Here is a 21,079-nt window from a genome sequence, read left to right on the forward strand (position 1 = left end):
CTGGGGCTGTGAAGATCGTGTAGGCCAGGCTAGGATGAGAAATTATATTACTTGTCTATCAGAAGGAATGAAAAGGTGTATGGTGAAGCCTGTAAATGATGATAAGGTCCAAGAGGTTACACAGGAAAAAGATGAGAACCCGGCAGTCTTCCTGAGCCGGGTGACAGAAGCATTCATGAAGTCCACCAATACAGACCCTGAGTCCACAGAAGGGAGGACACTATTGGCCGTGCACTTTATCACCCAGCCTACTCCTAATATCTGGAGAAAATTACAAAAGCTTGAGGCTGGGCCCCAAACCCCAGTGTCAAACTTGGTAGAGGAAGCCTTCAAGGTCTATAACTACGGAGACTTAATGGAGGAGGCCAATAAGGACGAGAGGCTAATTAACAAAAGGCAGCTTTTGGCTGCTCTGATCCACCCACCACGTCGAGGAGACTCTGGAGGGCCAAGAAGGCTGGACAGACCACTAAGAAGCCGCCTGGGCCCAAACCAGCGTGCCTTTGTCAGAAAGGGGGGTACTGGAAGAGGGAACGTCCTGAGCACTGTCCTGCGGGACGCCCGAGGGGCAACCCCGACCAGCCCCATTTCCTTGCAAATCTCTTGGATGATAGATTCCTGCACACCGACTGACAGGGCCCAAGCGCCTGCTGGGCTCCAGATCCCACTCAATCCATCCTCATCACTCCAGCGGAGCCTCGGGTCACCCTTGACATGGCAGGCAGGGGCACTGAATTTCTTGTAGACACTGGATCCACCTGCTCTGTTCTGACTTGGCCAGCCGGCCCCCCCTCCAGGCGTGACTGTAGAGTGATGGGAGTTGATGGGCAGCCAAAGGTAAGGCGATTTATGTTTCCCCTTGCCTGCGGAATTGGGTCCATTATTATTGCTCACTCATTTTTGTATATGCCAGAATGCCCTGTCCCTCTCCTCAGGAGAGACTTGCTAAATAAGTTAGGAGCTAGTATCTTCTTAGGACACGGTGAAGTCCAAGGAGGTAAAGAATTCAAACAGAGAATGCATCTATTAGTAGCCCCAAATGACCCACCTCTTGGGCATCAAAATATTCCCCAAGACATCCACCAAGAAATTAGAGTGGCATGGACATATATACACTACCAAATGTAAAAAAGATAGCTAGTGGGAAGCAGTCGCATAGCACAGGGAGATCAGCTCGGTGCTTTGTGACCACCTAGAGGGGTGGGATAGGGAGGGTGGGAGGGAGGGAGACGCAAGAGGGAAGAGATACGGGGACATATGTATATGTATAGCTGATTCACTTTGTTATACAGCAGAAACTAACACACCATTGTAAAGCAATTATACTCCAATAAAGACGTTTAAAAAAAAAGGAAAAGAAATTAGAGAATAAGTAGTACCTGCAGTTTGGGATATCTCAGGCAAAATGTGTTCCCCCAATAAAAATAAGGTTAAGACCTGGGAAAAAATACCCCTGGAAGAGACAACATCCTTTAAAGCCTGAGGCCCTGAGGGGAATCCACCCCTGCTCAGCAAATTCCTAAAACACGGACTCATTAGGCCCTGCGAATCCCCTTGTAACACCCCTATCCTCCCTGTTCAGAAGCCTAACGGGGAGTATCAGTTTGTGCAAGACTTACGAGCAGTGAATGAGGCAGTCATCCCTATTCACCCATTGGTGCCAAATCCATAGACCTGTCTCACCCAAGTGCCGGGGAGCGCTCAGTATTTTTCTGTTTTAAACCTCAAGGATGCATTTTTCTATATTCCCCTACATCCAGACCCTCAATATGTTTTTGCCTTTGAATGGAGAGTCCCTGACACCGTGGGGGCTAACCAATATACATGCACAGTGCTTCCACAGTGTTTTCAGGGCAGCCCTCATCTTTTTGAAAATGCGTTAGCAAGGGAACTGAGCCTTGAGAAGGGTGTTGATGATTTATTGATAAATAGTGAGACCAAACAAGATTCAGATCAAAATACTATTAGGGTCCTAAATTTTCTGGCAAGAAAGGTATATAAAGTCTCTCCAACCAAGGCTCAGATCTCACAGCAACGGGTTCAATATTTAGGATTTGTTTTGACCCCAGGGGCATGAGCCCTAGCCATAGATCAATAAACAGCAATTAGTGCATCACCATCTCCAACCACAAAGAGGCAACTCCAAGGCTTTCTCGGGATGGCTGGGTTCTGTCGTATCTGGATTCCAAGTTATGGCCTTATAGCAAGACCCCTATATGAGGCTCTAAAAGGAGGAGAAAGGGAACTCCTTCAATGGAATAAGGACCCCCAGCGGGCCTTTGAGACTTTAAAGACTGAATTGAGTAACACTGGGGCTTCCAAGTTTGGACAAGCCCTTTACCCTATTTGTTCACGAGAGGTCAGAGATAGCACTAGGAGTCCTGACCCAAAAGCTGGGACCGGATCAGAGACCAGTGGCTTAATTTTCAAAACAACTTGACTCAGTGGCCCTGGGATGGCCAAGCTGCCTGCGGGCAGTAGCAGCCACAGCCCTGTTGGTGAATGAGGCTTCCAAGCTCACCCTGGGACAACACTTTGATGTGTCAGCCCCTCATCAGGTACAGTCTGTGCTGGAAGTCAAAGGACATCATTGGTTGACTGGAGGAAGGTTAACAAGATATCAGGCCCTCCTAATGGACACCCCGACATTACCTTAAAGGCGTGCCTAACTCTGAACCCAGTAACTCTGCTTCCAGAGGCCGAGAGTGGAGGCTTACTGCATCAGTGTATAGAGACCAGAGAATGAATTTACTGCAGCAGGTCTGATCTTCTAGGTGAGCCTCTTGAAAGCCCTGAGGTCGAATGGATTACTGATGGGAGCAGTTTTGTAGAAATGGGAACCGGAAAGGCAGGGTATGCCATAGTTAGTCCAGATGACATCATAGAAACCAAGACCCTGCCACACCAGACATCAGCCCAGAAGGCTGAACTAATTGCATTAATGAGAGCTTTGCAATTAGGGAAGGAAAAGAAATATTTGTACTGACTCTAAATATGGGTTCCACGTGCTAATGCTGCCATTCAGAAAGAAAGAAGAATATTAACCGCTAGAAATTCCCCCATAAAACAAAATAAAGGACTCCCCTGGTGGCACAGTGGTAAAGCATTCACCTGCCACTGCAGGGGACAAGGGTTTGATCCCTGGTCAGGGAAGATCCCACATGCTGCAGAGCAACTAAACCCGTGCGCCACAACTACTGAGCCTGCGCTCTAGAGTCCGCGAGCCACAACTACTGAGCCCACGTGCCACAACTACTGAAGCCCACGCGCCTAGAGCCCGTGCTCCGTAACAAGAGAAGCCATCGCAATGAGAAGCCCGCACACCACAACGAAGAGTAGCCCCTGCTCGCCACAACTAGAGAAAGCCCGCACGCAGCATTGAAGACTCAACGCAGCCAAAAAAACAACAAAACAAACAAAAACAAACTAACTAACTAACAAAAAACATAATAAAGATTTGATCCTGGCTCTTTTAGAAGCAGTGCAGCTTCCCACCCAGGTGGCAGTAATCCACTCTAGGGGCCAAGGAAACAGCAAAGCTGATCAAATTGCAAATTGCAAATTCCAAAACAGGCAGCTCGACTGCAGGAACCTGAGCAAGTTATGGCTCTAGTGATTGGCTCCTCCAAACTCCCTAGCCTTCCCCAGTATTCTCCACAGGAACAAGAAAATGCTGAGAAACGGGGCTATGAGAAGGGAAGCACAGGCTGGTATATAAAGGAGGATAAGGTTCTAATCCCTGAAGCCCAACAATGGAAACTCACCAAGAGCTTACATGATGCCACCCACTATGGGAGGGATGCGCTATGGAACTTGATGCAAAAGGCTTTTCAGGGAAGGGGCTTAAAAGAACAATAAAACAAGTAACACTTGCCTGTGATTTATGTGCCTGTAATAACCCACAGGCCCATCCAATCCCCCCTTCATTACTCAGGCCAGTTCAACACAGAGGGACATATCTGGGGGAAGACTGGCAGTTAGATTTCACCCAAATGCCCCCATGATCAGGATATAAATACCATCTGGTATTCGTTGATACTTTCACAGGATGGGTTGAAGCCTTCCCCAACCTATCTGAAAAGGCTATGGAAGTCTGTAAGTCCCTTTTAAAAGAAATAATTCCTCGGTTTGGACTTCCAAAGTCCCTCCAGAGCAATTAATGTGTCCTCTTTTATAGCCAAAATCACACAGGGGTTCACAACAGCCCTAGGGATAGACTGCAAGCTACACACCTCTTGGCATCCCCAGTCTTCAGGGAAGGTAGAGAAAATGAACCATCCTTTAAAGAAAACCTTAGCAAAGCTCTGCCAAGACACTCATGAGCTTAGACCAACTTGCTCCCTATTGCACTCCTCAGGGTCCGTGTAGCCCCCAGGGGTGGTCTGAGACTTAGCGCATTTGAAATGACCTACGGGAGGCCTTTTCTAACTACTGACATTCTACTGGATGTGGAAGTGAACCAGGCCCTGAGATATATTATTAAACTAGGACAGGTTCAGAAAGCAAGCCAGGACTAGGCCCACAAGACACAGCCAACTCCCACTAAAACTGCAGAGGAAGGAGCAGTTCCTTTACAAATAAACCCTGGGGACCAAGTTCTTCTTAAAACCTGGAAAGAGGGGGTCCTGCCAAGACCAACTATTGCCAAAATGGAAGGGCCTCTATAAAGTAATTTTAGCCACCCCTACTGCTGTCAAACGGCAAGGGATATCTAGTTGGGTACATCTGTCCAGACTAAAGCTTTTACCTCCAGAAACCTCCCAGGTCACAACAGACGAACACGTCACTGGCTTTAGAATCAGAATCAGGTTTGATTTCAAATCCTGGCTCCCTTTCCTAATAGCTGAGTGAATTCCTCCCTCAGCTTCAGTTTTTTCCTGTCGAACTGAGCATAACAAAACTTCCTTCAGAAGGTTGTTGAGAAGAAGAAATGACAGAATGCAGGCAAAAACATATCACAGTGCCAGCCATAGAGTGGGCAATCAATTGTTTCATTTCCTACGGGAGCCTGAGACGTTTACTGGCTTTATTTTCAGAATTTGTTGTCGCCTGTGATTTTTTTCTCCTTGAAAATAGCATTTTTATTGCTGCATTGCCTATTCTGACCTGTTTTGGAAACAGGGAAGAAAGTACCTTTCTGCCTGTGCAGTAGGAATAGTTGACAATTGTACCCTTTCTCCATTCATGGGAACAAGATGGTATCCCTTGCCAGAAGGTTTTCCCCTTAATGTACTCTTTTTCTCTATTTTTCCAATTCCGGAAAGGAGTTTTTTAAGCCTCTAGATTAGCATGTATTTTTATGCTTAGTATAATATCATAAAACTATTTTCTATGAAAATACTTCAATAGGGAAAGAAAGTCATTCTGGAAAGAGTGTGTCAGTCAGTGGGAAAGCAATATTTAATTTGCAAAGATTCCATTTGTGTGCATTTCAGAAGTTCAGGGCTGAATGCGGGAAGGAAATAGGGAGAGCTGCTTGTGACTGTTAGAAACATGTTGTTTAATGTATTTTTTAAAAAGAGAAAATGAATTTTCTTTTAGTTACATGATGCACACAGTAGCGTCTCATCAGTTGTGCATTTAGCTTACAAGAATGAAACTGTAACGTTTAAGGACCAGTCAGTATAACAGAAATCACACTAGGTATTTCAGACAGAAAAAAGAAATACAGGCAATAGTTAATATAGGTTTTGCAAGACTGAAAGAGGGAAAAAAAGAGTACAGTGAGGTAACCCAGGGGAAGCACTTACCACCCTTAGGGCTGAGGTAACAAAGGGCAGAGATGGGATTTCAGAAGGTAAGAGCTCAGGGGAGGGGCCCGCAGGGCTGGTGCTCAGACCTCCAGCAGGGAAGCTCTGTGCAGCTGTGTTCAGATGTCTCAGGAGACGACATTGCATGGCTGGTGCAAGGAGTGCTCAAAGAAGCTGGAGGCTGGGGTGATGCTGAGAGAACCTGAAAAACAGATAGGAAGTCTCTTCTCTCTTCCTCCTTATTGTCAGGACCCATCAGGAAGCCAGGTGGAAAAGGAGTATTAAAACATGGTAGGCAGAGACCCAGCCCCAGCATTAGAGAGCAGAATATACACAAGAGTGAAATTGGAGATCAGAGGCCAAAGATTAAGAACCAGCCATGTTCAGCCACTATGGAGAACAGTATGGAGGTTCCTTAAAAAACTACAAATAGAATTACCATATGACCCAGCAATCCCACTACTGGGCATATACCCTGAGAAAACCATAATTCAAAAAGAGTCATGTACCAAAATGTTCATTGCAGCTCTATTTACAATAGCCCGGAGATGGAAAGAACCTAAGCGCCCATCATCGGACGAATGGATAAAGAAGATGTGGCACATATACACAATGGAATATTACTCAGCCTTAAAAAGAAATGAAATTGAGTTATTTGTAATGAGATGGATAGACCTAGAGTCTGTCATACAGAGTGAAGTAAGTCAGAAAGAAAAAGACAAATACCGTATGCTAACACATATATATGGAATTTAAGGAAAAAAAATGTCATGAAGAACCTAGGGATAAGACAGGAATAGAGGCGCAGACCTACTGGAGAACGGACTTAAGGATATGGGGAGGGGGAAGGGTGAGTTTTGACAGGGCGAGAGAGAGTCATGGACATATACACACTAACAAATGTAGTAAGGTAGATAGCTAGGGGGAAGCAGCCGCAAGGCACAGGGATATTAGCTCGGGGCTTTGGGACAGCCTGGAGGGGTGGGATGGGGAGAGTGGGAGGGAGGGAGACGCAAGAGGGAAGACACATGGGAGCATATGTATATGTATAGCTGATTCACTTTGTTATAAAGCAGAAACTAACACACTATTGTAAAGCAATTATACCCCAATAAAGATGTTAAAAAAAAAAAAAAAAAGAACCAGCCATGCATTTGCTTAGGCCTGAGATAGTATCATCTTTGATTCCCCCCTCTCCTTTACCTTATTATATTATATTATATTATATATATTATATATATTATATTATATTATATATAATATAATATTATATTATATATATTATATAATATGTATATTATATTATATATATAATATATTATATATTATATATATTATATATATTATATATAATATATATAATATATTTATATATATAAATATATAATATTATATATTATATATATAATATAATATATATTATAATAAAATATAATTTTATAATAAAATATAATATATAGTTATAATATATTATATTATATTACTTTTCTCCATCCTATTGCAACCACCTAAGTAAGTTCAAGCCTCTTCCTTCCTGGTCTCTTCCTAACTGGTCTTCTGCATCCACTCTCACCATGATCCAATCTGTGCTTTGCTTGACCACCAAAACATCTTCCCCTAGGTTCCCCTGAAAGCAGAGACTGAGGCAAGCCACATGTGCTGCTGTTTCATTTAGAGAGCAAAATCCAAGGTAGCAGGAATAAGGGGGAAAGGGATTGGGACAGCGTACGAAGGAAAACCGATCAAGAGTGTGTGACCGATCTGATCAGTGCTTAGCATCAAGGTCGACTGATTGTTTGATGTTATGGGACCATCTTTGGAGAGGACTTATAAGTTTTAAAGCTTCTTAGGGCAACCTATGTAGGCAAGGAAGGGATGAATTTATTCACCAACTCTCAGTTCTGATTGCTCAAGGGTTTGTGTCTTAATGAGTTAATTTCCTTGTACCCGGTTATACCTGCATGGACACTGAACAGGTCTCAAGCATCTCACACCCCGGCATCAACAACAACACAGCTCACCAGTAGTGTGGGCACCAGCAGAGGGCTGTGAAGTTGTGCCCAAGTGAAACTGGCCCACACGGAGTTGATACCACAGCAGTGGCTGGAGCTAAAGGGGCAAAGAAGGGGAAACTGTACAGTGTGATCTTTTAAAAGTGCAACTCTCGTAAGTTTTGTTTTAATCATGACTATTTCAATTATAAGTGAAAAAAACACAACTTAAACTAGGCAAAAAGATAATTTATTGGCTTCTTATGGAATCTACGGAACAGTCAAACCGTGGGAAGGGAGAGGTTGTGCACCAGCCTCAGGAGCCACTGTCACTTGCTGCAATAAAATCAGGTTGTTCAAAGAACAAGGGTCGAGGGCTTCCCTGGTGGCGCAGCGGTTGACAGTCCGCCTGCCGATGCAGGGGACACGGGTTCGTGCCCCGGTCCGGGAAGATCCCACATGCCGCGGAGCGGCTGGGCCCGTGAGCCGTGGCCGCTGAGCCTGCGCGTCCGGAGCCTGTGCTCCGCAATGGGAGAGGCCACAGCAGTGAGAGGCCCGCGTGCCGCAAAAAAAAAAAAAAGAAAAAAAAAAGAACAAGGGTCTGAAGAGAGGCGCCACTGTTCCAGGTACCACAGTGCATTTAGAGAAGGAGATGCCACCCTGGTTTTGAGCAGCAGCTCAGGGTCAAGCTGAATGAAATGACTAAGATGTGAAATTACTAGTTAATTGAACATGGTTTGGACCTAACTCCCGAAATGTAATGTCTACTCACCCTCATTCACTCTTTCGAGCTCTGTTCACTCTGACTTCTCCCCTCCAGGGCCATAGACAGAGGATTGTTGCCTGGGCACCAGTCTCTCCTCATTTCCCTGGGCTGCAATCTCAGTATTTGCCCTTCTCATTTCATAAGGTCGAGGACTGGTGACCCTGCATAGTTCTAAGTGGCTACAGTACCGCCAGATTGTAAGACCTGGCTTCAACATCACATTCTGAAAATTTTCATCACCATGATATCTGAGAAAATACAGATGAAGCTGGTAAGAGGAGGAGAGAGCATTTCTACCAGGCCTCTGGACTGAGGTTCTACCAAGCACATGGTACAAGAGACTCTGGGCTCCCTCAGAGCTATGCTCACAGCTATTTGTATGGGGTTATATGATTCTTGGGCCATTAGCATCACGAAGGCAAGGCCCTTGTCTTACCACGTTTATATACCCAGCACCTATTCCAGGGATGCCTTTGGGGTAGGTGCTCAGTGAGAGTTACTTGAATGAAGGAGTGACGGAGTCCAGCAGACTCACCACATTGGGAGAAAACAAGGCAGAAGAGCAAAGCATCACATCTATGGCTCAGACAAAATAGGAGTAGGAATGCCCACATGGCAGGGAGTCGTTGCTCAGGAGCAATCAGGAAAGACTCCATAAGCAACTGGAGCTAGGGCTTGGAGAATGGAAAGGATTTATAGATATGGCATGTCAGACAGAGGACAGCCCTGTGGTTGGGCAAAAGGGGAGCTTTAGCTTCAGCTGAGGCAGGAGACGATTCACAGGCTTTCAGGAGGACCCATAGAGAAGACAGTTTTGAGTCTCCAAGCCCCTCCTCTCGGAGTTTCGATCTGTTTAGCCGTCCTGAATGAGGTGACTGTGAGAACTTAAAGCCTAAGTGATTTACAAATTGTTAATGTCTCAGGTAGCCCAGAGAAGCAACAAAACTCATTCACTCCCAGGAAAGATCTTGTGATTTCAGAAGGCTGAATTCTGTGTACTGTAGGCTGGGTCCGGTGAAGCACTGAAGGAGACAGAAGCTTCCAAGCTTTCATGCGGTTTGCCACCAACTTACAGAGTTCAAACACTGAGGAAACAACAATAGTTGTTTGTCCTTACTGGTCACCCACTAGATGCCAGGCACTGGGTGAGGTAATTCCACACACAGGACCTCAGCTGTAGTCTCAAAGACGTATTAATGAGGCAGGGACTCAGAGGCATGAGATCACCTAAGTATGTCTCATTTCAGTATATGACAAAACTTGGATTTAAGCCAGTTCTGACTGGCCCCGTGCTTTCCAGTGCACCACAGCGCCATCATTTCTGACACTTGTCACCATGCCCACCTCCTATTCTAAAATTAAAATCAAAGCAAAATACAGATACACATACAGATACAGTGATTGCACATACTTTACTAAGCACTTACTACATGTCAGGCTCATTTTATCCTTTCATACTATTGGGTTGGCAAAAAAGTGCCTTTGGTTTTTTAAGTAAAAATAAAAGCCACATTTTTCATTTTCACCAAGAACTTTATTGAACAATGTATTCACCCTTTTGTTCCACTGCCTTCTGCCATTTTTCAGGCAACTTCATAATTCCATCTTCCCAAAACTTTTTGTCTTTGTGAGCAAAGAACTGTTCTAGGTGCCTTTTACAGTCTTCCAGGGAACTGAAATTTTTTCCACTAAGAGAATTTTTTGTAAAGACCGAAATAAAAGGAAATGGGAAGGTGCAATGTCTGGTGCATACAGCAGATGAATCAGAACTTCCCAGCCAAGCTGTAACAGTTTTTGCCTGGTCACCAAAGAAACATGCGGTCTTGCGTTATCCTGATGGAAGATTATGTGTTTTCTGTTGACTAATTCTGGATGCTTTTTGTCAAGTGCTGCTTTCAGTTGGTCTAATTGGGAGCAGTACTTGGTGGAATTAACCGTTTGGTTTTCCGGAAGGAGCTCATAATAGAGGACACCCTTCCAAGCCCACCATATACACAGCATCAGCTTGTTTGGATGAAGACCGGCCTTTGGTGTGGTTGGTGGTGGTTCATTTCACTTGCGCCATGATCTCTTCTGTTGTGCATTGCTGTACAGTATCCACTTTTCTTCGCCTCTCACAATTTGTTTTAAAAATGGAACGTTTTCATTACGTTTCAGTAGAGAATCACATGCGGAAATATGGTCAAGAAGGTTTTTCTTGCTTAACTTAGGTGGAACCCAAACATCAAAGCAATGAACATAACCCAGCTGGTGCAAATGACTTTCAACGCTTGATTTGGATATTTTGAGTATGTCGGCTATCTCCCGCGTGATATAACATTGATTGTTCTCAATTATTGTTTCGATTTGATCACTATCGACTTCAACTGGTCTACCGGAACATGGAGCAGCGTCCAGCGAGGAATCTCCAGCACCAAATTTCGCAAACCACTTTTGACACGTTCGATCAGTCACAGCACCCTCTCCATACACTGCACAAATCTTTTTGCATTTTTACCTTTCTTGAAATAATAAAGCATAACATGCCAAAAATGTTGCTTTTTTTCTTCCACTTTCAGTATTAAAATGGCTACACAAAAATTCGCCGATTTTGATAAGTCTTTTTTTAAATGCACGCTGAAAAGACAGCTGTCACATACAATCTAACAAAATAGTTTCGAATGACGTTAAAGACGACTAAGTGCTACTAGAGCCGTCTTGCGCAAGAAAACGAACGAACATTTTGGCCCACCCAATACTACAGCCTTACGACTTTGGTACTGTTATCCCCATTTTACTGGTAAGGACATTGAGATTTAGAGATTAAGCAGTTTGTTTACGATTATAAGACAGATTAGAAGCAGAGCTGGGTTCAAACTCAAGCCTCCATAACTTGGAAGAGCACATCCTGAACCAAGGGACACAAAAGAACTTAGAAATTAGGAGCAGAGGGACATGTGTATAATCATGACCTTCATCTCCAGCCCCAGGACAAATGGGAGGGATCATTGCCCAGGACCCACACCTGGAGATCTTTGAACAAGTCTCCCTGAAGGCCCTGGACACCACTGTGAAGTGTGCCTTCAGCCAGCGGGGCAACATACAGACTGACAAGTCAGTGGCCAAAGGAAAGTACTTGTCACCCACTAACATGTTGTCCCATCTTGCCTCTTCCAGGACCCTCCAATTCTACCTGGAAGCAGTGTTCAACCTTACCAAACTCACCCACCAACACAGGTACAGCCTTTTGTATCACAACGAACTGATTTTCAAATTCAGCTCTCAAGGCCACATCTTTTCTAAATCTAGCCAAGTGGTCCATCAGTACACAGGTTAGTCCTGGGCTTTGCATCGCCTGAGTCCTCTGTGAGACATTCCATTGTCTGAGACACAGCCTCTGTGTCTGCCGTGGACATATGGCAGGGTCATCTTTCAGAAAAGCCTTACTTGTACCCTTTGAATGAACCTGCTACATAAATTGTAGGTAGAGAGATTGTATTATTGAGTATGTAACTGCATCGTAATATTTAGAGTTAGGACTAATAAGCAAACATCCCTATATTTTGCTTCATTTGTTATGCACCAGCTTCAGCTGTGAAGAACTACTGACGTGAAGGGAAGCAAATTTCTGTAGGAAGACAAAGCAGGACCTCTGGATAAGTCCTGGGCATGCATGTGTGGTTCATCATTTATTATTTGTAGACTTTTTAATGATGGCCATTCTTCATCAAAAAATCTACAAACAATAAATGCTGGAGAGGGTGTGGAGAAAAGGGAACCCTTTTGCACTGTTGGAGGGAATGTAAATTGGTACAACCACTATGGAGAACAGTATGGAGGTTCCTTAAAAAGCTACAAATAGAACTACCATATGACCCAGCAATCCCACTACTGGGCGTATACCCTGAGAAAACCATAAGTCAAAAGGACACATGTACCCCAATGTTCATTGCAGCACTATTTAAAATAGCCAGGACATGGAAGCAACCTAAGTGTCCATCGACAGAAGAATGGATAAAGAAGATGTGGCACATATATACAATGGAATATTAATCAGCCATAAAAAGGAGTGAAATTGAGTTATTTGTAGTGAGGTGGATGGACCTAGAGTCTGTCATACAGAGTGAAGTAAGTCAGAAAGAGAAAGACAAATACCGTATGCAGACAAATAAAGGAATAGGCCAAAATTTATCTTTGACTATGTTGGGTGTTTTTCTACAGCTTCCTATAATCTTAACCCTCTTTCAAGTGCTGGCTTTGATTTGGGCAGCTGTAGTAGTCCAATTAAACTGTAGCAGTATTTTATTGCAGCTGTGCTACTATAGTTGCCCAGCAGCAATTAATTGTTTCCTACAAAATCAGCTTTACTTCTGTAATAAAAAAGCAAACAGTTATATAGCACTTTCTAGGTGGTAAGCATTGTTCTATATGTGTTTCATGTATTAACTCATTTAATCCTCTCAACAGTTCTGCCATGAAGGTCATAGTATTATGTACATTTTAGAGAAACTGAGGCACAAAGAGGTGAAATTTTACCACCGGTAAATGTTGGAGCCAGGATTTGAACCCAAGTAGTTAAACTCCAGGGTCTGTGCTCTTAACCACTATATTGAAGCAATAACTCTAGTTCCTCTGAGATCTCTCCCATTACTTGTTCGTGAGGATCTGCGCTATTACCTAGTATATAGAAGTTTCCTCTTTTTAGTTCAGCGCAATGGTATTTTCACACACTATGCATTGTAACGTTTGCTACCTACATAATATTCCATGTGCCTAGCTGCTCAAACTAGACAACTCAGAGTCAACTTTTACTCTCTTTTTCCCTATCTTTCTATTTCAATTATACCTACATCTGGTCAGTGTTTTAGCTTTTCCAGCATCATAAAATGATTTATTGCTGCCTTCCAACTGGAGAAAATTCTTTTCTCTACCTCTGTTCCAGATCCCCTAAGGCCCATAATCCATGCAATTTTACCATCCCTTTGCTCACACAAAAGCTACATGTACAAAATACGGGAATCAACATGTCTTTTAATTTTTCCCATCCAGGCGCTTTCTCTTTCATTTTCCTTTTACTTTCTTGTCACTTTCTTTTTACTACTGTGGGTAACTTTCTTCGCTTCAGGTCAATCTGTTGAGCTCCTGATGGATTGGGGCTAAAGAACTGCCCTTACACACAACGCCCTGACTTCCAGCCAGGGATCTCTCCATTTGGGCCATCTCCACATCTCCCCAGGGATCCTATCAATGGCCACTACACTCAGTCCCCCAGGCTGGGCACACTCCCCTATACACACAGGAAAAGGGGTTTGCTGGTACAGGAGGGAGCATCCCAGGAACTGTGTGAGCTCTGCCATCTGGTGGCTGTTCAGGATATTGCAAGGAATAGGGAGCAAAGATAAAAGGACAGAAGAGACATCCGGCAAAAAGAAAGTGCTGTACTACATGAACAGCCCTTTAGAAAGTGTTTGGCCTCAAAGCAAACTGAAATCTTCCCCCACCCCCACCCCCACTGTCTACAATGAACTGATTAAATGTAAACTGGATTCAGCTCTTAAGGAAACCACTAGTGAGCACGTACCTTACAAGAGCCTCGGAAATGCTCATATTCTTTGATGGAGACATCCCACTCCTGGGAGTTTGTCCATTGCTTCAGTGGTTTGATGGGAGAGGCACAATGACTAGGGTCATCCAGAGAGAGGCAGTATAAGAGTGCAGAGATCCAGGAACCAGACCTTCTGCCGAATGCCAGCCAGTGTTGGGACATCAAGAACTGGAGTAAAGAAAAGGAGGCCCAGGAGGGCCTCATTCAGGAGGACAGTAGGGCTTTCAGGGGCAGGGAGGCTGAGCCTGTGCTTTCCAGGCAAATGGGAGCCCACTGGCTCTGCTGAACCATCAACTAAGCCTAGGCCCACCAAGCCCAGCCAGCTTGCAGATAATTCCAGACCATACTTGGTAAAGAAGGACCTTTGGGAAGAGGTAAAACCATTTTTTAAATTAATTAATTAATTAAGTTGGCTGTGTCGGGTCTTAGTTGCAACACACAGGATCTTCGTTGCAGCACGCGGGATCTTTCATTGCGGCGTGTGGTCCTCTAGAGCACGCCACCTCAGTAGTTGTGGCACACAGGCTTAGCTGCCCTGCGGCATGTAGGATCTTAGTTCCCCGACCAGGGATCGAACCCGTGTCCCCTGCACTGGAAGGTGGATTCTTAACCACTGGACCACCAGGGAAGTCCCGGTAAAACCATTTTTAATACCCTCAACTGGGACAGGGGAAAGGTGTGAGCACAAGTGGGCAATAGCTGGTCGGCGATGAGAATGAGCCATGGTTGGTAGGTGTCTGTGCATGTTGGCCCTGGGGCTACAGCATGCCAGATCTAACGCTAGGGCTTTACACCGGACTCTCCACAAATACAACATAGAGCCTCTTTTTGATGTCCATTTAAGGAAAAGAAAACTGAGAGGTTACGTGATTTTTCCCAAGATCATGCAAATTATTTAAGTCGTTGAGCTGGGACTGGCTGACACATATCCATTCATCCGACAAACACTGAGCACTTGTTCTATGCAGGGACTCTGCCAGGTGTCCTGGAGATGTCCTGTCCTCCAGGAGCTCTCAGACATAGAACATAGCCCATTTGGTGAGCATGGAGTGGGAAAGATGTATCAGAAAGCTGTCTTGAAGGAGGTGAGGCTGGCAGAAGGGAAAACGTGAGCCCGGAACATGAACAAATAGGCACTGAGATGTGAAACATTGTGGGAGGGGAGGAAGGAGAGCTTGGCGTGGGAAATCACAGAGAGCCTGCAGTGTGGCCATCTAGTGGCTGCTTAAGACATTGCAGGCAAAACGGGAAGGAAAATTCAGATGTCTGTTGCTAACACTTATTGAGCATTTATTTACTCTATGCTTCCTGTACATGCATTAACTCATTTACTCTTCATTGCAGCCCAATAATATGCACATCATTTTACCCCTAATTTTCGGATTCAGGCGCTGAGGCGCATTTATTACTAACTTGCCCAATGTCACACTAATATAAAATTGGCAGGGCAGGATTTGCCCAGGGAGGTCTGGCTTCAAGCCCAGGCCTGCAGCCACTAAGCTACACCTGCCTGGAGGAGGGAAGCTCACCTCCCAGGTGTGAAGGGATGGGTCCTGGTTGACTCTGTGTTTGGGAAAGGTCTCTCTAGTGACCATGTGGAGGACAGTTTGAGCATGCCACGAGAGTGAAAACAAGGAGTAGAGCGGAGGGTAGCTGCAAACATCCAGGCAAGCCGCAGACCTGAAGCAGGGGAGGTGGGGTGGCGTGAGGGAGGGGAATTCAGGGTGCGTCCCACCTCTGGCCTGGGTGGATGAGTGGTGGTGCCACTAACAGCACAGGGGACTCAAGTGGGTCAGAGATCGGGAATTCCACCTTGGCCTGAGGTGCCCGTGGAGCTGTGCAGGAGGAAACTGGGTCCTGGAGGGGACGGGGCTGAAGGTGCTGATTCAGAAGCTGATATTTCATGGGAAGTGATGTAACTGAATGGAGTGGATAAGGTCCCTGTGTCATTCATTCAACCACCATTGACCGGGGACCGCCTGTATTCTGGACCTGTGCTGGATACTCAGACATCACGACAAACAAGACAGTTGTGGTCTCTGCCTCATGGAGATCAGCGTTCACAACCTTGTCAGAGAGCAACGCCCTGACCAACTCGAGGCTGTGAGTCCAGGGGCCTCTGGGAGCCTGGTGAGCTGAGGGCGGTTCGTCAGGAAGAGCTCCCCAGAGAAAACGGCCACCATCCTATTATGCTGAGGGCAGAAGAACCAGACAGGCCACTGTATCTTGCAACAAGAAGACGGGACTCTGGTGCTCCTGGTGAGAGCAGTCTCGGCAGCGTGTTGGGGGTGGAAGACTTGGACGAGCTAGTGGAAAGGATGGAGGCAGAAGAAGACGATGCAGACCACTCCACTTAGGTGCTGCGAGGACCGCTCTCAGACACTTTCCCAGATGCTTCTTTCCAAAGGGACTGTGAGCGCTGCAGTGGCAAACACTATTTTCCTCTTCAGCTCTCCGTTTCTCTCTCTCTGTCTCTCTTTCTCTCTCTCCCTCTCATAAACACACACACGCAGAACCCTATGCTGGGGTAGAATTAGACCAGGTCCAGTGCCACTACCGGACTGTGTGACCTTGGGCAAGTCACCTCCCTTTCTGAGTCTGCATTTTTTCCTCAAGAAAATAGGGTCAGAATGAGTCTCCAAACAGAAGACATCCTACACACCATATAGTGGCCGTCAGCTTCAACGTGCAAACCACCACCACCATTACCACAACCATACTGCATTTGGTTTGAGGGAAGGCCCTTCCCGGTCTCTTGTTCCAACTTCTTAGCTCTTGGCACCTGGAAGATTCTTCCATTGGCTTCTTCCCATCCCTCTCTCTCCCTTTCCCCTCTGCTCCCCGGAGCTCCCTCTCCTCCCTCACCACTCCCCCACTTTGCCCACACCCATCCTCACCACCACCCCCATCCCATACCCCCAGCTCACAGCCAGAACCAGTCAGGAGCCCGGTTATTCATTTGCAAAGTCCATGTACAGAACTGTGCCAGCCTCAGCAGTGCAGAACGAACTAACCCCATTACGTTGGTGCCTCCAGAGGTCCAGGGGAGCAGCTGTGCTCAGCATGTTCTGTACCCACCAGCCATGAAGAGCCTCTAGCCTGCCTCTCACCTGGACTTGTTACATGACCTTGGGCAGGTGCCATCCCTTCCTTGGGCTTCAGATTCCACAGTGCAATATTAGTAAACTGGGCTAAATGATTCTAAGGTTTTTGCTAGCTCTGACACAGTAGTCTTGAATCCAACCGAGTTCATCCTGTAATAACAATAGTAATAAAAAAACAAAAGCTAACATTTATTGTGTGCTCTAACTGTATATCTGGCACTATTCTATATGTTTTGTGTGCACCATTTATTTGAATCTTCACAACACCTCTTCTTAAATAGACACCATGAATAAGGACTTACCGTATAGCACAGGGAACTCTACTCAATTCTCTGTAATGGCCTCTATGGGAAAAGAATCTAAAAAGAGAGTGGGTAGGGGACTTCCCTGGTGGTCCAGTGGTTAAGACTCCATGCTACCAATGCAGGGGGCGTGGGTTCAATCCCTGGTCAGGGAACTAAGATCCCACATGCCACGCGGTCTGGCCAAAAAATAAAAATAACAATAAGAATAATAAACTAATTTTAAAATAAAAAATTAAAAAGAGTGGATATATGTATAACAGATTCCTTTTGTTGTACATCTGAAACTAACACAACATTGTAAATCAACTATACCCCAATAAAAATTATAAAATTAAAAAAAAGAAAACAGTGGATAACACTGTGCTGATGCGTTAGAACTGCAAAATTAATAAATAAATAAAATTATGAGTGCATTTTCTCATTAAAATAAATAAATAAATAGGCCCCACGTACTGCCCCCAATTTACAGATGAGTAACCTGGAGCTTGGTTGAGTTGATTTACCCAAGGTCACACGGCATTAGTGTCAGAGCGGTGCTGTGTCTAGGCTGCCTGGCCCAGACCTGGCCTCTTAGCCTCGTAGTGGGCATCCAACTAGAAGGCAAAGTCTCTGGCTCAACTACAAACTGCTCAACTGTGCTTCAGACATGCCCTGTGCATCCAACAGCGCCGCCCCCGGTCCACTCCCTGTAGACGTCCCACCAGCTCCTAAACTCCACGTGTCCAAACGCATCCCCATCCCACATGCTCCTGCCTGTCCCCTGGCACCTGCCATTCTCAGGGCCATCGGCTAGCCTGCGCAGTACCTTTGCAAGAAGCAGAAATAGGCACCCCTCCCTGCAGGCGGATGGAGGCCCACCAGGTTGCAGGTAGAGGTGCAGTCCACACAACCCAGTGCGGTGTCCCCCCAGCTCCAGCATCTTCCAGCTTGCTCAGGAAAGTACTGAGACTCGTCCTTGAACTTTCTCGTACTCTCTCTCATCAAACTCTCTCTATTCTGCTTCTCCAGGGGGCCAGGGTCTCTAGGGAACAGGGCACCACAAACACTGTCATTCCTTACTCTCTGGAATAGCGACTCAGGACAGATGTCGTAGGGCTCTCAGACCATTTCTGAAAGAAAGGGAGGTGTGTCATCAGGACTGGAGGCTAAGTGCCCCAGAGCCTGGCCCCACCAGCAGTGCACGGAACCTGAGGTTTTCACGGAGTTGGCCTCTAGCCACACAAGGAGGGGACACTGGAGGCCCGGCTGCCCTTGAAGCCTGCAGGGCAAGGTGCTGGCACAACCTATGGGGTCCCCGGGGCCGTGCCATGGGAAGGCCTTTGGTCCCGGTGCTTAAGGGGGAAGAGCCCCCTGAAGGCCAAGTTCAAAGGTTCTGCTGAATCTGCCTGTCCCATTGAGTGTACAGCCACCAGGTGGCAGCCGAGGCTACAGGCAGATGGGGGAGAGCAGCCCTTCCCTGCCAGCTGCAGACCAGATGGAGTAACAGTATTCGCTGACCCCAGGACCTTCAGACCAGAGAGAGCTTGAGAGAGCACGTGCAGGTGTGTGTCTGTGCCTGCTTGAGGCTGAGGGGCACGGACAGACATACAGCTGGACAGACGACTGGGGTTTAGTCCATCTTCTGGGTCTTTTCACCATCCCTTGGGCTTCCCTTCCCTGGACCCAGCCCTGTCCTGGGTGCTGGTGACTCAGAGAGGAAAGTCACCCCCTTCCTGCCCTTGAGGAGCTCCCAGAACTGGGGCTGAAGCTGGACACAGACAAGGAAACAGACAACACGGGGCAGTGAGTGTAGAGATGGCTGGTGTGGCTCAGAGGAAGCCCCTAACCCAGGGGTTGGGGACAAGCTTCCCAGAAGAAGTAATTTCTAAGCCAAGCCTAGGCAGACTTCTGGCAAGTCTCAGGTGTGATGATAACACATACGTTATCTCTGTGTCCTCCCAGCAGCCCCGCAGGGAAGCCATGACAGAAGCAATTTTCCTGGCAAGTGAAAGGGGCATCTGAAAGGCCAGGTGGTCCCACAGGCAGTGAGGAGAAGAGCTGGAATTTGACCTCATGACTCTTAAGCTCAAGCTCCTGGCCACTGTGTGTACTGCTAGGGAGGGAGGAGAGCTGAGCTGGGGGCTCCACGCCCCGGGCCAGATCTGGAGGGGAGGCAGATGCCTCCCACCCGCATCCCAGAGCAAGTTCTGCCGGCTCCAGCCATCTGACTCATCTGCGAGGTTGGTCCAAGGGGATACGGTAGGATAAGGAGAAAGTCACACACACTCCGCACCTCTCCCCACACCCACTCCTTTACCTTGGACTGGGGGAGGAGACTCTGGCCAGCAGTAGCTCCCATCTGATGGCTCCCTGAAACGCAATAAGCAAGCAGTATTCCTGCTCATGTCACTCTGAGCATAAGGGAAGTCATCTTGAAAATCAGCCCAACGCCCTGCCAACTCTGTCTTAACAACAGGTGACACTCAAGCTAGAACTCCGCAGCCTTTTTTCAAAACCATCTCCAGGCTGGAATTTCCTCTTCAAGTCTAACTGAAGTAAGCCGTGTTGCAATCTATCTTCATTTCCTGCGTGGAGCTTTTAGTGCATGAGTTTGTGTGTCACCTATAATGTAACCCTGTGAAATCCACATGTTTTAGGTAGGGGAAGAATAAGAAAGGTGCAAGCCCTGTTCCAGGAAGCTGGAAGAGCCAGAACGCCCTGTGTGGGTAAGAGAACCTCGGCTTCCTACAGCCAGGGCCTGGGCAGCCTGTGCATTCTGCCCAGAGAGCAGGTGGCGGGCTCAGCTGGAGGTCATGTGACATCACACAGGGCCCAAAGAGTGAGACCAGTGAGGGCACCCGAGTCCGCCCGCCAAGAGGAGGCATCAGGGAAGCGCGGGCTCGTCGGGGAGAGCTAGGGAGGGGCCCACAGGGAGAGCCAGCTGGAAAGAGAGGACGGATGCGAAGGGAGAGAGAGGCCGGTGAGCACTGAGTTCAGGTGGAGGGAGGAGAACGGAGAGACGCGACAGATACAAGAAGATGGAGGTAAAAACAGGACGAGAGATACGCTCAGAAAAAGACAGAAGCACAGAGACGGAGATGAGTAAAGGCTGGGAGAGCCGAAGAGGAGACCGGGCCTGAGTGGGGGAGGTCCCGCTTGGGGAGAAGGGGTGGGGAGGGAGCAGGAAAGCGTTGAAGGAGCATCCTCCCCCTTGTCTGCCAATCAAGGAGCTCCGCTTCCCCCAGGGCGGGGGGCGGAAAGCTTCTCCCACCTCCCCTGCCGCCCCGCCTGAGCCCAGAGGCTCCCCCTCCCAGCGCCGCCCCCTAGGGACTGGCTGTGCAGCCCCGATAGATGGTGGGGGGCCCAGCTGGTGTGTTATCAGCCTTCTCCAGGAGCCAGCCCGAGCCACTCAGCGGCTGCCAGTCTGCGATTAGGCCCCCGGAGGGTCATTAAGCACCGCCCTGGCCCGGGCCCAGCCTCCTTTCCCTCCCTCCTCTGGCCAGGCTGGCAGGTGGGAACTGGCGATAAGGACTGGGGGCTCGGGCAGCTCTGGAGTCGGCAGCTCCATGCCCCCTGCCCCCTGTCAGGGCAGGAACATGG

The 21,079-nt window shown here is 47.0% G+C and overlaps 1 long non-coding RNA gene across 1 annotated transcript; it reads right to left on the bottom strand.

The window, feature by feature from the left end:
• Positions 1 to 5,480: 5,480 nt before the first annotated feature.
• LOC116752376 lies at positions 5,481 to 19,852 on the bottom strand. Its single transcript, XR_004349463.1, has 3 exons — positions 19,797 to 19,852; positions 14,068 to 14,259; positions 5,481 to 5,952 (listed from the first exon to the last, which is right to left on the bottom strand). It is a non-coding gene; the product is annotated as an uncharacterized LOC116752376 (long non-coding RNA).
• Between the last annotated feature and the right edge of the window lie 1,227 nt (positions 19,853 to 21,079).

This window comes from Phocoena sinus, chromosome 1 (genome assembly GCF_008692025.1).
Source record: "Phocoena sinus isolate mPhoSin1 chromosome 1, mPhoSin1.pri, whole genome shotgun sequence".
NCBI classification, from domain to species: Eukaryota; Metazoa; Chordata; class Mammalia; order Artiodactyla; family Phocoenidae; genus Phocoena; species Phocoena sinus.